Source organism: Neopelma chrysocephalum, unplaced genomic scaffold, assembly GCF_003984885.1.
Source record: "Neopelma chrysocephalum unplaced genomic scaffold, ASM398488v2 Primary Assembly neopelma1_44, whole genome shotgun sequence".
NCBI lineage: Eukaryota > Metazoa > Chordata > Aves > Passeriformes > Pipridae > Neopelma > Neopelma chrysocephalum.
In genome coordinates, this window is record NW_020897703.1 from 3,237,249 (window position 1) to 3,249,949 (window position 12,701).

General features: G+C 37.8%; 1 protein-coding gene and 1 long non-coding RNA gene across 2 annotated transcripts in view; one reads left to right on the forward strand and one right to left on the reverse strand.

The window, feature by feature from the left end:
• Nucleotides 1–1,142: 1,142 nt before the first annotated feature.
• On the reverse strand, nucleotides 1,143–3,379 carry LOC113965151. Its single transcript, XR_003533459.1, has 2 exons — nucleotides 3,063–3,379; nucleotides 1,143–1,504 (listed from the first exon to the last, which is right to left on the reverse strand). It is a non-coding gene; the product is annotated as an uncharacterized LOC113965151 (long non-coding RNA).
• A 9,220-nt stretch (nucleotides 3,380–12,599) lies between these two features.
• MFSD6 (major facilitator superfamily domain containing 6) overlaps nucleotides 12,600–12,701 on the forward strand; it is a 28,504-nt gene continuing 28,402 nt past the window's right edge. The window contains exon 1 of the mRNA XM_027678114.1: nucleotides 12,600–12,615. The gene's annotated coding sequence lies outside the window, so the exon portion shown is untranslated. The remainder of the gene's footprint in view (nucleotides 12,616–12,701) is intronic.

Here is a 12,701-nt window from a genome sequence, read left to right on the forward strand (position 1 = left end):
TTACTTTAAAACATTGCAGTAATTCCTTTGTCAGTAGCATTTTGAAGCACCATTGGCCCGCTTGTAATTCTACCTTGCATTTAGCATTGGTTCAGTTAACTTTAAAGGTAGTGCTTTTCATACCTTTAATATCAATGAATGTACATCATATTTTAAATGCAGATTATATGCTTATCTTGCCAACTACCATTAGCCTGAAATTTTCCTTGTATGATCTATTGTAGTGGAATTATATTATTCAAGAAGCAGTAAAAAAAATCCACAACCCAAAACAAAAGAAGAAAAAAAAATAACACACAAAAAACCCACCAAACCCTAAATACTTAGAATCATTAAAAATTATCTTACATAAAAATCTGTATGTAAGATTCCTCTTGGCCTCCCCATTTTGTCTGTTGTTCAGCTGGAATGTCACATGATGCGGTCTTGAACCATCTGCTTCCCTCTCAGGGGTCGTAGTGAATGCCTTGTTACCTATTTTGTTTCAGTCAAAATCACAGTGAATTAAGCACAAAAGCATTTGATGCTAATTAGTAGCTTTCTGACAGACCAGGAATTTGAGCACCTCAGATATTTATTTCAAGAATTTGTTACTCTAAATTAAAGTGAGGCTCTTCAGCAGGGCAGTTTGGCTGACAGAGTGACAGTATCTTATTAAATGGATGTGGTGTATTCAAACCTTTCCATGCTTCTCATCTGACACCTCACACAGGTATTAATTTTCCCTTGAAAAGATCTACATTTGATTTTAAAAGTAAATATTAAGAATATTTTTTGAAATTTCTGTCTGTTTTATTTCATTCTGGAGTACAATGAAAACTGTTCATAAAATAATGAATTGAAGAACATTGCCTAGGGAAAGATATCTCATTTATTGCCACAAATGATGCAAAGGACAGCAAAGCAAATTGGAGAACTTAGAAATGAGGAAAAAATAGATCAGAAGAATAAATAGAGGCCTTTAAGCTATTAGGAATAAGCATATATCATTCACTGCTGCCGATATATTCTAAGTATAAATTATCAGCATCCAATATGGGCTAATAATGAGCTTCAATGCAACTCAGTTTACCAGCTCTGTGTGTAATGATTAACCTGGTGGAAAGGATGTGTAGCAAGTCAGAAGGAAAAGTGTTTGTTTGTATTTTTTTTCTTTTTTCTTTTTTTTTTTTTAAAGAACTGTGGTCATCGTGGATCATAAACAAACCTGCAATGGCAGTGACAGGGACAAGTACTTGCTTCCTTGAGCACTTACTGAATGGACATAGTTCCCCAGGGATATACTGCCCAATGAAGAAAAGCAGTGGCAGCTGTGGCAGGGCACAATATAGATCAAAATTGTTCACAAGGAAATACATGGTCTCCAGTATCCTTAGTTCCTCTCTGTAATCTCAGTCTTGGATTTTATGATGCCACTGGTTCTCCTGTCCAGACCCAGGCTGTCCAGCTCTCACTGTGTCTCTGCACTAGCAGACTGCAATGGAGGTGCATCCTCCTAAGAGCACTATATGGGAATATATATAATTATTTCAGAAATAACATGGAACTCAATGTGATTTAGTCATACTTTGACACACCTCTGTCTGCCAAGAAAAATGCAGGCACTCCCTTATAGAACTGTTGCTAAGAGCACTTCTTCAGGCTCTAGGAGTGAGAAGGTGCTTTGTTGTATGGTTAACTGCAGGAGTTAACAGCAGGGTTTCAATCTGGGACCTGCCAAGAAATAAAGCATGTAATTAAAGGCTGTGCTTCTGCCTAGGAGATGTCACACCATGTAGAATTAGTCTTGGACATTATTCTGTAAATTTAAGACATTTTGAAAAGTGATTTTACTGACATTTGTAGCCTAAAAAAAAAAAACAAAGAAGAGAAAGTTCTGGCCAGCACCAAGAAGAAACATCTTTTGTTTGTTTTATTCTAAATTCAAATGATTTTCTAAGAAAGCAGAGACTTTATGTTTAAAAAAAAAATCCATTTTCAATCTGAAATGTTAATGGAATTTTTTTTCCCCATGACTGAGCAGAAGAATCATGAAACATATTTGGGCTGTGCTTTCCCTCTCCTGTGACAGCAGTAACATCCCTGTAGCTTTTGTGAACCCTTTGGAACATTTACCGTCGACGAGTTACCCTCCTAGTAAGAGACAGCTGAATTTTGCAGGTACAGCTGTCTGATGTCTCAATTACAATAGCAACCTACAATTTTCAAATAGTCAGAAGAAGCAGACATTGAGAATAACTTTGTAGCTTTTTCACTATTCTGCTTTAGTTTTCACTTCTGTATTTGACTGTCTCATCGTAATATCAACATTAAACTTAAAGCTGAAACAGAAAGATGCAATACACTGGTGATAACAAATGGTATCTTTTCATTGCTCCTATTATTGAGCTAAAGCATAAATATAGTTTATCTGTATGTTTGTGGTGCATATACCACAAAAAAACACAAAGCACAATGACCCAGGATTATAGGATCCAGAGGAAGAGGATTCAGATGCTTTGAATTTCTGTGTTGCTTTGCAAATCAAGACATGGAATATATTTTCCACTTCTTTAAGAAAGAAAAGCTGTTCTGTAAACTGTTATAAACAGATATCCAACCAGGGCCTTCTATATATGTTAGAAGGGACATGTGCTTTTTCTTTCTAAGCAAATAATTTGACCGTGGCTTTACATGTGAGCCTGTAACACTGCCATCTATCAGCTGTTACCCAGTTCAGCAGAAGGAAATGAGCCTGTTTTTTTAGCACAGGACAAACAAATCCACAATGTAGTAAAATGCACTCACTCCTTTCCTCGGGAGTACTTCAATTATCTTTTTTTTTCTGAGGAAATTTCCCACCTGTTTAAGAATTTCTCACCGTCTTCACTTTTTCAGTTTAAAACCCTAGTATTTACAGAAGTAAGAAGCCCCAAACTTTGGCAAGTCCTCCAGTATGCAGTTTCAGGAGGTTGTAGTGTGTTTGCAGAAGCAGTCAGCTGTCTGTTACACAGGAACCATTTGCTTTTGTTAGTTATTCACAGTCAGCAGTCATAATGCTTGTAGGTAACATAATTACTCACCACAGAATGACTGCAACAATGGACTGTGACTCTGTCACTACACAATAACAACCAGAAGCAGATCTCTCAGGAATATGTGGTGTTATTTCTAGAAGGTGTATGAAAACATCCTCCCTAGAAGGTGCCACTTCATCTTAAATACCTGGAAATCTGTTGCCAAAGACTGCAGCGATCCCCACTGTTTAACCTTCACCTTTCTTGTTTAGGAAGGGCAGCTGTTTGCAGATCTGTGACAATCTTTCACACCTGTCTAGTATGTAGGATGTGGGCACTATTTACTTATCTCAGAAAAAACTACAGCTCAGATGTGCTTTAAAGAGTCTCACCTGAGGAAACAGCTAAATTGAAACAGTAGTTCACTTTCAGTCTTATTTCCCAGAGAGGCCTGGGTTAATTAGTAGCCAAATTTCCAATACCCATTTCCTCCTTTGTTGCCCTTTCCATATAAACCATGTATATTTGTTCAGCCACTGCTGTTGCAAGATCACCCCCACCCTGCTCAAGTCCAAAGGTTTACCAGTTTTGTTTAGCTTATAAATATAAGAATGAGTAAGATAAGACAGGTTTTGTAAACAAATTATTGCATTCTATTTTAGTGATACTGCATTGACTTAAAATTTGGTGCTGTTGGGTCAAAGTTTAAAATATATTACAGTTTGAAGTCTTTGAAATTCTTCTCTAGTATTACTATTTGGAATGGTAGTTTATGCTTAAATTAATAATTTAGAAAGTAAGTAAGAGATACAAGGCAGACAGACAACCTATGTGTTATGTACATTTATGTCTATCCACATTTTCATTTTTGCTAATGGAAATTATAAATAACACACTTCACTGGAGAATTTTCAAGATCAGAAATCTTACTTCTCAGAGGGCTGTCTGAAGGGTTTTGAGGCATCAGGAGGGCTGACTCACCACTGTGCTCCATAGTGTTTAGTTTAATTGTTTACCTTTTTTATTCCACTACAACCTGAACAACAAAACCCCCCTGTGGTTCAGAGCTGATGGCATTTGCACTCTCTTTAGTGATATTATTCAGCACACATGCTACAAAGAAAGAAGAAACTGAGACCTTAGGCTTTCCTTAACCTTTCCTGATGTTGCTGCTATCAGTGGCCAAGGCCTTGGAAGACACAAGGAACACTTGACTAGTGCTTTTCTGACTTAGATACAACTGATGACAAGAAGGGGCCAGCTGCTGATAGTTTGGTCTGGCTTCTCCTTCTCACTCATATACTAATGGACCTGCACTAGTAGGAAATGCTACTGTTTTAAATACATTAGAATGGCTCTGCCATTCAGGAATAGGAAAAATGCCTTCCCAAGTCAGTACACCTGTAAACTATTGTTTAAGGCAAAGTATGAGGATTAGTAACAGTTATTACAAGGTGGCCCAAGGAACTAGAGGGCCCATGACACCAGCAGTGGCCCAAAGGTGAGCTGCAAAACCAGACCTAGTGTTTACATGAAACATTTAATTATAAGAATGCATGATATTTTGAAAAACTGAAGGGAAAATAAACTGTGGTACAAAATGTTAGAGAACTAATAATTTATTGTTATTCTAGAATCTTTCAATTGTTCCCCAGAAGATTACAGGTTTTAGTAAACAAAAAGTCTAGTAACCTGGGGATTTCTCTTCTTTGCATTTGTCCAGTCTCCCCCAGAATCTGACAAGCTTTCGGCATCCACAGTATCTTTGCAAGCTTTTGATAGGTCTCCTACCAGCTTAATTTGATTTTTCCTATTCCATGTATGAGAAGAAAGAGTAAATGAATTTGCTTTCTCCAATTCAGGACATCGTAAATCTGCTTTATCCCTGCTAATTTGCCTCTTCTTCTGACTGGTGAATACTAGACTACTCAACTGTTCCAGGCAGAGAAGTCAGTCCAAGCTTTTAAGCATCCTTCTCTGTACCTTTTCTAACACTAACACAGTATTTTTTGAAATGAGGAAAACACTCTGATTTTTTTTCCTGTAATGTTTATGGGATCCATGCCTGAATTTTTCTGCAGGTGAAAAAAAAATCCATATATTATGCTAAAATAGAATTATTTCTTACTTTGCAATTGGTTTTGCACATATTTATTTTTTTTCCTCCCTCATAAGTGCTTTGACAATTTTGAGCCTCCTGGTAACAAACAGTTAACAGCATGTTGTAGCAAGACAAGAAATCCTCAGGGAGCTAGGTTGTACATCCTAAAAGCAGATAAAATTGTCCAACCCTACAGGCAACAGACCTTTTTCAACTATTTATAGAACAGGGGGAAGAGAAGGGAAAGAAGAAAAGGAATTAGTAAATGACTTTAAAAAGCGTAGGTACTTAGAATTCATAGCTGATGTGCTGATTTAGGAAGTCAGGAGGTATGACATAGAAAAAAAGGTAAGAAACATTAATACTGTTACATAGACAAAGACTATTTTTTTCTGCTTTTGTCACCTTCCCCGTGTTTTGGGTTTTTTCTTTTCCCACCCCACCGTTTCAAAGGCATATCCTTAGAATGACACATCAATTTTCTGTCTGCTTGAGGTTTAGAAATAGCTGAGTTGTTATAAATAGATCACAATCTGCAAGAGACAAAGAGAATGCAAATACTGTAAAAGCTTGGCTGAAAAATTTAGATGTGGATTGAGATTTCGGCTGTCGCCTGGAGTAGAAGCGCTCAGTCTGAAATGCTCTATTAACCACAGCAGAGGAGCCCGTGCTCTGTGTGCTGCAGTGGGGAACAGCCAGGTGGAGTCAGGCAGCGCTTCTGGTCACGGTGCCAAGCAGAGAACGACGGCCAGCCCTGTCCCCGGGAGCTCACAGTTCCATGACGTGGGAAGGAGGCACCTTGCTGTTCCTTATTGCGCAGCTAAAAACACAAGAGGCAGTTCCTCTGTTATACACTGCAGAGCCACTAAGTCAGGAGGTAGAACTTTGACACCATCATTTTTCTGGCAGTACTCGTGTGCTCTGAATTGGTAGCGTTTGTCGAGTTTGCTCCCTTTTTCCACTTTGCCTCCAAAACATCTTAATTTTAGTGAGGTGTTGTAGCATATGGTTGAAACTCTCTTTGTCCAACAAGACAGTGGAAAAAAAAAACAACTGGGAAACAGTTGAATATCCCTTGTTTTCTGAGTACTTCCTTTGTGAGGTCATTTAGATCCTGCTGAGGCTTCCAAAGAGACTTTGGAAGAACAAGGAGTTACGCTGCACTGAAACCTGATACCTGGGAGTGGTATTATTCCTACAGCCATATACATACAGCTGAAGTCCATTTTTTTATCTTTGACTGTATAATTCTGTTAGTGAGCCTGAGAAAGATGCTTTGGTGACTGTGAGTTAAATAAGACATTAAATGGAAGGGACAAACTTTCTCTAAGATTTTTTTCTGTTTTGAAGAGAAACTGCTCCCTGAAACCAGGCTGGGTTTCACAGTAGCTATATCATGGCAACAGACTTGTCATAAACTATACATTCTAATTCTATGCCAAACAAAATGTCACACCACTAATGCAGGGCCTGGTCTTGCCCAAGTCTGTCTCTGTCATGGGTTCTAATAGAAGTTTAGGCCAATACACACTGCAGAGTCAGGTTCTTCAAACCTAAATTAGCATTCTGTTGAAAACTAAACATATGTTGTTTTTTTTCACTGTCAATAATTTTGTTTCCAGGTTTGGAAAAGAAACATTGCTGGGGAGGAATCCAATGAATTTATTAATGAGCTCAGTAAGTATGGAACTATTAATATCCTCTGAAATTTTGTTTGTCTTATTTTTATCTTCAACTTCAGACTCTGAAGTAAACAGCTGTTCTGAAGCTTTCCACTGAGAATACTACAGTATGCTGTCTTAAATACATTGTGATTATTTGGACATTGTAGGAAACAAGTAAATAGCTGTGTACAATATTTCTGAAACAATTTGTACCATTACATGAAGTCTTTATCTCACGTTACACTGATAGCCAAAAAGAAAACAAAAACATTTAGAACATTTCTTGTATGTTATTAATGATTTTTCTTTCCAGCCAGAAATCTGAATACAAAAGTGGAAAAAAAACCAAAAAACTTTATTTGCTAATACTATCGGAGAACATTTAATCTGCTATTACTATTCCATGGCATGACTGGCAATATAGTTTACCTGTCTTTAACATATTTTCAATAGTTGAGTGCTTCTATTTGTCTAAAAACTTCTATTTATTTCCCGATCACTTTGATCAGAGATACTGCTTTGAGTCTCAGTGGAACTGATGTCTATGGCACTGACATCCTGACACTTAAGTACTGAGGTCCTTTGTTCTTTACACAGAGGAATATGATCTCAAGAGTTTGAGAAGGGCATCAATAAGTTGCTCATTGTTTTTACACTTTGAGGAGGGGGAACTGTTTGAAATTCACCTTGAAACTAAATTCAAGTACCATTATCACGTGGATGTCCTCTCATTAACCAAGCCATTAAAAGAGGTTAACCCATCAGCTGTGCTGGAGGTCATGAGATGAAATATAGAATAAAAAGATCAGTATGCTTTTGGGGGAAAGAGGTCAGATGGCTAACACTGACTCCCTTCTGTATGAAAAGTGACATTTACTGCTCTTATTTATAATGAGACAAACTCAGCTCTACAGTGAGTTAGATGTGAGGCCTCCAAAGTCAGCAGCTAGCCTTGGTGTGAATTTGGTGCCATGTGTCCCACAGTACAAAAGATTTTTTCAATGCTTGTGTCACACAAGTAGTTTTCATCAAAAATCACATTTACATGTACTAAACAAAAATGCCTGTCTTAGTCTTGGTCTAGGTTTAGAAAGCTACATTGTGGAAGACCTGCATTTAATCAGAATCTGATTAAAACAAACAAACAAACAAACAAACAAAAAACCCCCCATGTCAGGTGAAAAGTACTCTGAGTTATCACCATTTTTTTGGACATTTAAATGGTGAGAATCCTTGTATTAAATGAGAGGAGTATGTAGTGCTGTTTAAAATCAGAAATTATTTTCTGCAATAGTTTTTCAACCTGTAGAATACCGAACCTCAATTAAAATTTGTTTTGGCCGGGGAATATTTTGCTGTGCAGTGGCATTATATTTCCTTTAAAAGCTATTCTCAGAAATTTCATTTAGTCAAAAAGCTGAGAACTCAAATTCCCATTGACCTGAAGTCATTGACCAGCAATTAGGAAAGCAGGGATATCTGACTCTAGATGCGTTTCTTTTGTGGATGTAAAGGACAATGATAATAAAGAATTTCTTGCTTGAATGCTGGTATTCGCTTCACCCCGTGCTCTTAGATGGGATAGAAGGAAGTTCCTAGGGATCAGAGAGAACTGGTCAGTTTGCTGTCCCTTGGTCATATACCTGCAGTTATTAAACATGTTAGACATAACAGTTACTGAGTACACTCAGAACACAGCGTACAAGACAAATGTTTGTGTTACTAAAGCCATGGAGAGCAAGGACCTGTTGTGCAGGACATGGCTGGCAGAGGAGGTGGGGGTATATGTCATATTTTTAAGTACTCTGCCTGCCCTGGTCATTTGCATTTTTGTTTTAACACTTTTAGTGTTTATTTAGAATAAGATGTATGTGCATGGGGGAGCTATTTGTTTAAGTTTCAGTTGGATCTTTTCTGGGGACCCCACTATAAGAGAGAGTCTGAGTGGATCCTTCTCAAAGCTCTGGCTGGTTAAGATTCCCTCCCTTTAACTCCATCAGTGCCAGCCACTGCTGTTCACACTACATTTTAAGAATTTAATATTTGTGAGACTGTCACTGCACATCAAATTCAATACTTGCCAGTGGATTCAAAGGTTCTTGATGTGAGGAAAGGCTGACTACTGTATAAGCAGATACCACACAAACACAAATCTAAATTTAAGGGGAAAAAAAAAGAGGGAAGAGGTCTATCCAGTAGGAGGAAGTTTGTATATACACACACAATAAACACAGTCACACTTTCTGTATACAGTATACACACAGTATACACACTTTCTGTACTGTTTTGTGCATTGCTTTTCCCTTCTCTTTGCTAATGAATGTAATGCTTCCAAAAGTATTTGATTAAAAATTAGAGGAATGGAGTCCTGTGCTTCCCTGTCAAACCAGACAGATCAGTGCAATGGTTGTCTCACTGGCTGTGAATATTTTGTCCTTGGTTACCATTAACATTGCTGCAGCTGTGTGTGATTTGCTGATTCACTGGGTGACTGTTCCTCAGTTCCTCTGTTGGGATTTTTCTCTTACTGGTGACATAGTTGCATTTAGTCTTTGAAACACTAGGAAAAAGTCACATTTTTCCTCCTACTGAAGAGGGAAGACTTAAGAGTCTTCCCAGATGTACAAACTGTTGTGTTATGAAGAACTTCCTCAAGAGGAAGAAATAAATGTCATAGTTGCCTTAATGTAGTGCCTCTCCTGGCAAAAGACTGACTAAAAAAATTAATTTTCATGTTATGCAAAGTATATTAAAGGTCTGATGGAAATGAAAGCTTTTCTGTTTTCTTTATTGTAGTCTGGGGCAAGTCCTAGCAACATAAGTCTCACCTTCAGCTTATCTTTCTAATCTGACTGATGTAAATTTTTTTTTGTTTTGGCTCACAGTCAAAAGCTGCTAAAGGACAGCAGAACATTTTGGGTCAACCAGAAATTCTTGATTTCAAAGTACAGCTCCAGCTCATGAAAGAAACCTGTAAGTTTTTCTATACGTTAAAATTTAAGCTCCTAGAAACGATTTCCATAAGACAGGGCTCACATACTTTACCTTTGTCACTACTGCAAAATATCAGAAGCACAAGATGCCCATATCATTCCTACAACCTACCAGAAGTTTTTTACATGAAAGTTGTCTGTCTTATGCTATATTTCCTTTATTTCCCCTCTAACCTAAGGGACAAGCTATGGAGTCAGCTGACACCAATGAGTCCTTTTCAAGCCAAATCTAATATGTGCAGTCCCAGCAGTTATTTGTATATAATTTTGTTTATTTTGCTTTTAAAAGGTAACTACTTTGCTTTAATTTTTCAGTTTACTTGGTGCTTTCTTTTGACATTAAATTTGGTTATTTGGTTTTTAAGCTATAAAGCATTTGTAACTATTTTTGGCAAGCATTCTCACCATGATATATGGTAAAGTTATATGGGGAACATGAATAGAAATCTTTATGAAGTAACATATGCATTGAAGCAAAACCCCCAGGAACACACAGGCATGGATAAGTTTAATCCAGTGTGGCTTTACAGTACAGAGTTGATTATATGGCATGTGTATGTATGATTTATATTTATTTTTTAAAGTATTATTTCTGAATATTCTCATATGCAGTGGTCAGGTACATATTTATTAACATCACTCTATTAGCTAAGAGAAAAAGATTGTTGTTTGGTATGTCACATTTATATGTCACATTTTACTGTGATTCAGAGCCTGAACCAGAGGTCTTTGAAAAAGAGATATTTCAATTAATTTAAATGGATTTTACACCTTACTCAGATTTTATTTTGTTTTATACTAGCAACTATTTTAATAGAAAACTTTATACTTCAAGTAATTTTCAACTACATTTCCTTTCCTCTGAACACTGCTTTGCCTAGAAATATTTGTGATAAAAATACATTAGGACAGTTTGTGTGCAGAGCAGCAGTTTCTCCATTTTTGTTAACCCTCATTTTCATAGCTGAAAGAACTCTCTGAGCAAGTGTAATAATGTGTAACAGGGTGTAACACAGATCTTTACACACAGCCTCACTGAAAGATATAACCATTCAGAACCCTACTATGTTCAGTTTTGCTCAGGCTAGAGTAGCTTGTTCTGTGGTCAGGCTTTTCACAACACTCCCCACATTGCTGGATTGGGCTTTTAAACTCAGTAAGAAAACATTTAAATATATATATTAAAAATTATATTTTTATACAATATATTTAGTACTTATATAGGTTTCTACATCATATAAATAGGATTTGTATATATATATATGTATAAAAAAAAAATTGTAAATCGCTCTATTAGTCATATTCTATACTCTGGTCCTCAGCTGTAACTTCTTGTTCACATACCTGGTTATGCAACTGCCTGCAAAGAAATGTTATATATTTTGTTTTAATTCCTCTATTGAGAGAGCATTCAAAAATAAATTATTAATGTATTTTTTTAAATGTCCCTGGCTCCTCCAAAGCCCAGTAGAAGGAAAGGGGATGATCAGGATGCAAGTCCTAAGAAACACAGCTCCAAGAAAAACACAGCTGCAGAAGATGGTCACATTCTTAATGTGTGGTGGGCAATGTTGAGTTATCAGAGGTTAGGGAAAGACTGCTTTTATGGCTCCAGTAAATGTAGTCTGTGACTACAAAGATCAGCTTTCCCTTTTCAGTTCACAAGCAATGACTGGAAATTATTTGAAATACATGTTCTCCCTAAAAGCATTTGTAGTAATTTGCCAAAAAAGTCTCTATTAAGATTAAATAATTTCAATTGGAGCAGAGATCTGATTTATTACAGTAACATTTCGTAATAAAACCCCCACTACAGGAGCTGATGGTTGTCTGTCTCTGCCTTCTGCAAGATTACAGGAGGCCTGTGCTCCTGAGCTCAGATGTGGCTTCTCTGTGTGCTTAATTAGCCACAAGGGAGATTCTCAAAGATGAAGAGTTCTGAAAATCCTTCCAGAGACAGATGATAAACAAGCCTTCTCCTGCCCCAGGTCATCTCCCCTAGGAAATTCAGCTTTGGTCTCCTGCCTCCTGCAGGAGAAGCCTTTAGTGTAGAGGTAGGCAAGATTTTAATGAGACAGTGTCCTCAATGGCAGGTGTATCCACTTACAGAGATTGTGCCCCATCGGTATGTCAGTGTGGGAAGGGAACAACCTGGAGAGAGCACTGCCTTCCATGGAGTCTGGAAGCCCTTCCACTTCGGTGAGGACTCCAATTAAATGGGTTGAATGCCCATGGTGCCTCTGTTCCTGTCTGTCTGCCTCAATCATGCAAACTTGTAGTTTTATCTCAATTTCTGCCCTTGGGCAAAATAATGCATTTTTTTTTCCCTTGGGGAGATGGGGATCCTCCCTCAGAAAAGGGAGATACAAATAAGAAGATGCAAGTAGTAATGTGTTTGTTCTGTGGTATCCCAGTGAACGATGTCTGCAGTCAGGTCAGTGTCCCGGGCAGAAGCTGCCTGTGCTGTGCAGCTGAGAGGGATGGCCAGTGGAGTTTACTTGCTTTATTGACCTGCTTGGACTAGGGCCCAGTGTGCACTCTTGTGTAAAGAACACCAGCACTTGAGCTTAATCCTCAGACAGCTTCAGTACCTCCTGTTCAGCTCAGGGCTGATAAACACCCTAAATCTCAGGCTGGCCATTCCCTTTCTTTAGCTCAACACCGCTGACCTTTTGATATTTCAGCACGTCTCAGCTGTTGCTCAGGAGTCACTCTACCTTTTTCTGCCTCAGCAATTACGGGGAGCCGGGGGAAGTTTATGTTGTTGTTGTTTTAAACATTTACGTAATTTTATTTGACTGTGAAGTCTAGAAACAGTGCCACCGAAGAGGTGATGCCAGTGGCTGCGAAAGGCACTACAGGTAATCAATTCGTTACGCTGTAATACGCGTAACGTAAGGGAACTTGCGAGGAGCAGGAAGCGCTACGAATGTCATTTGGCCGTCCA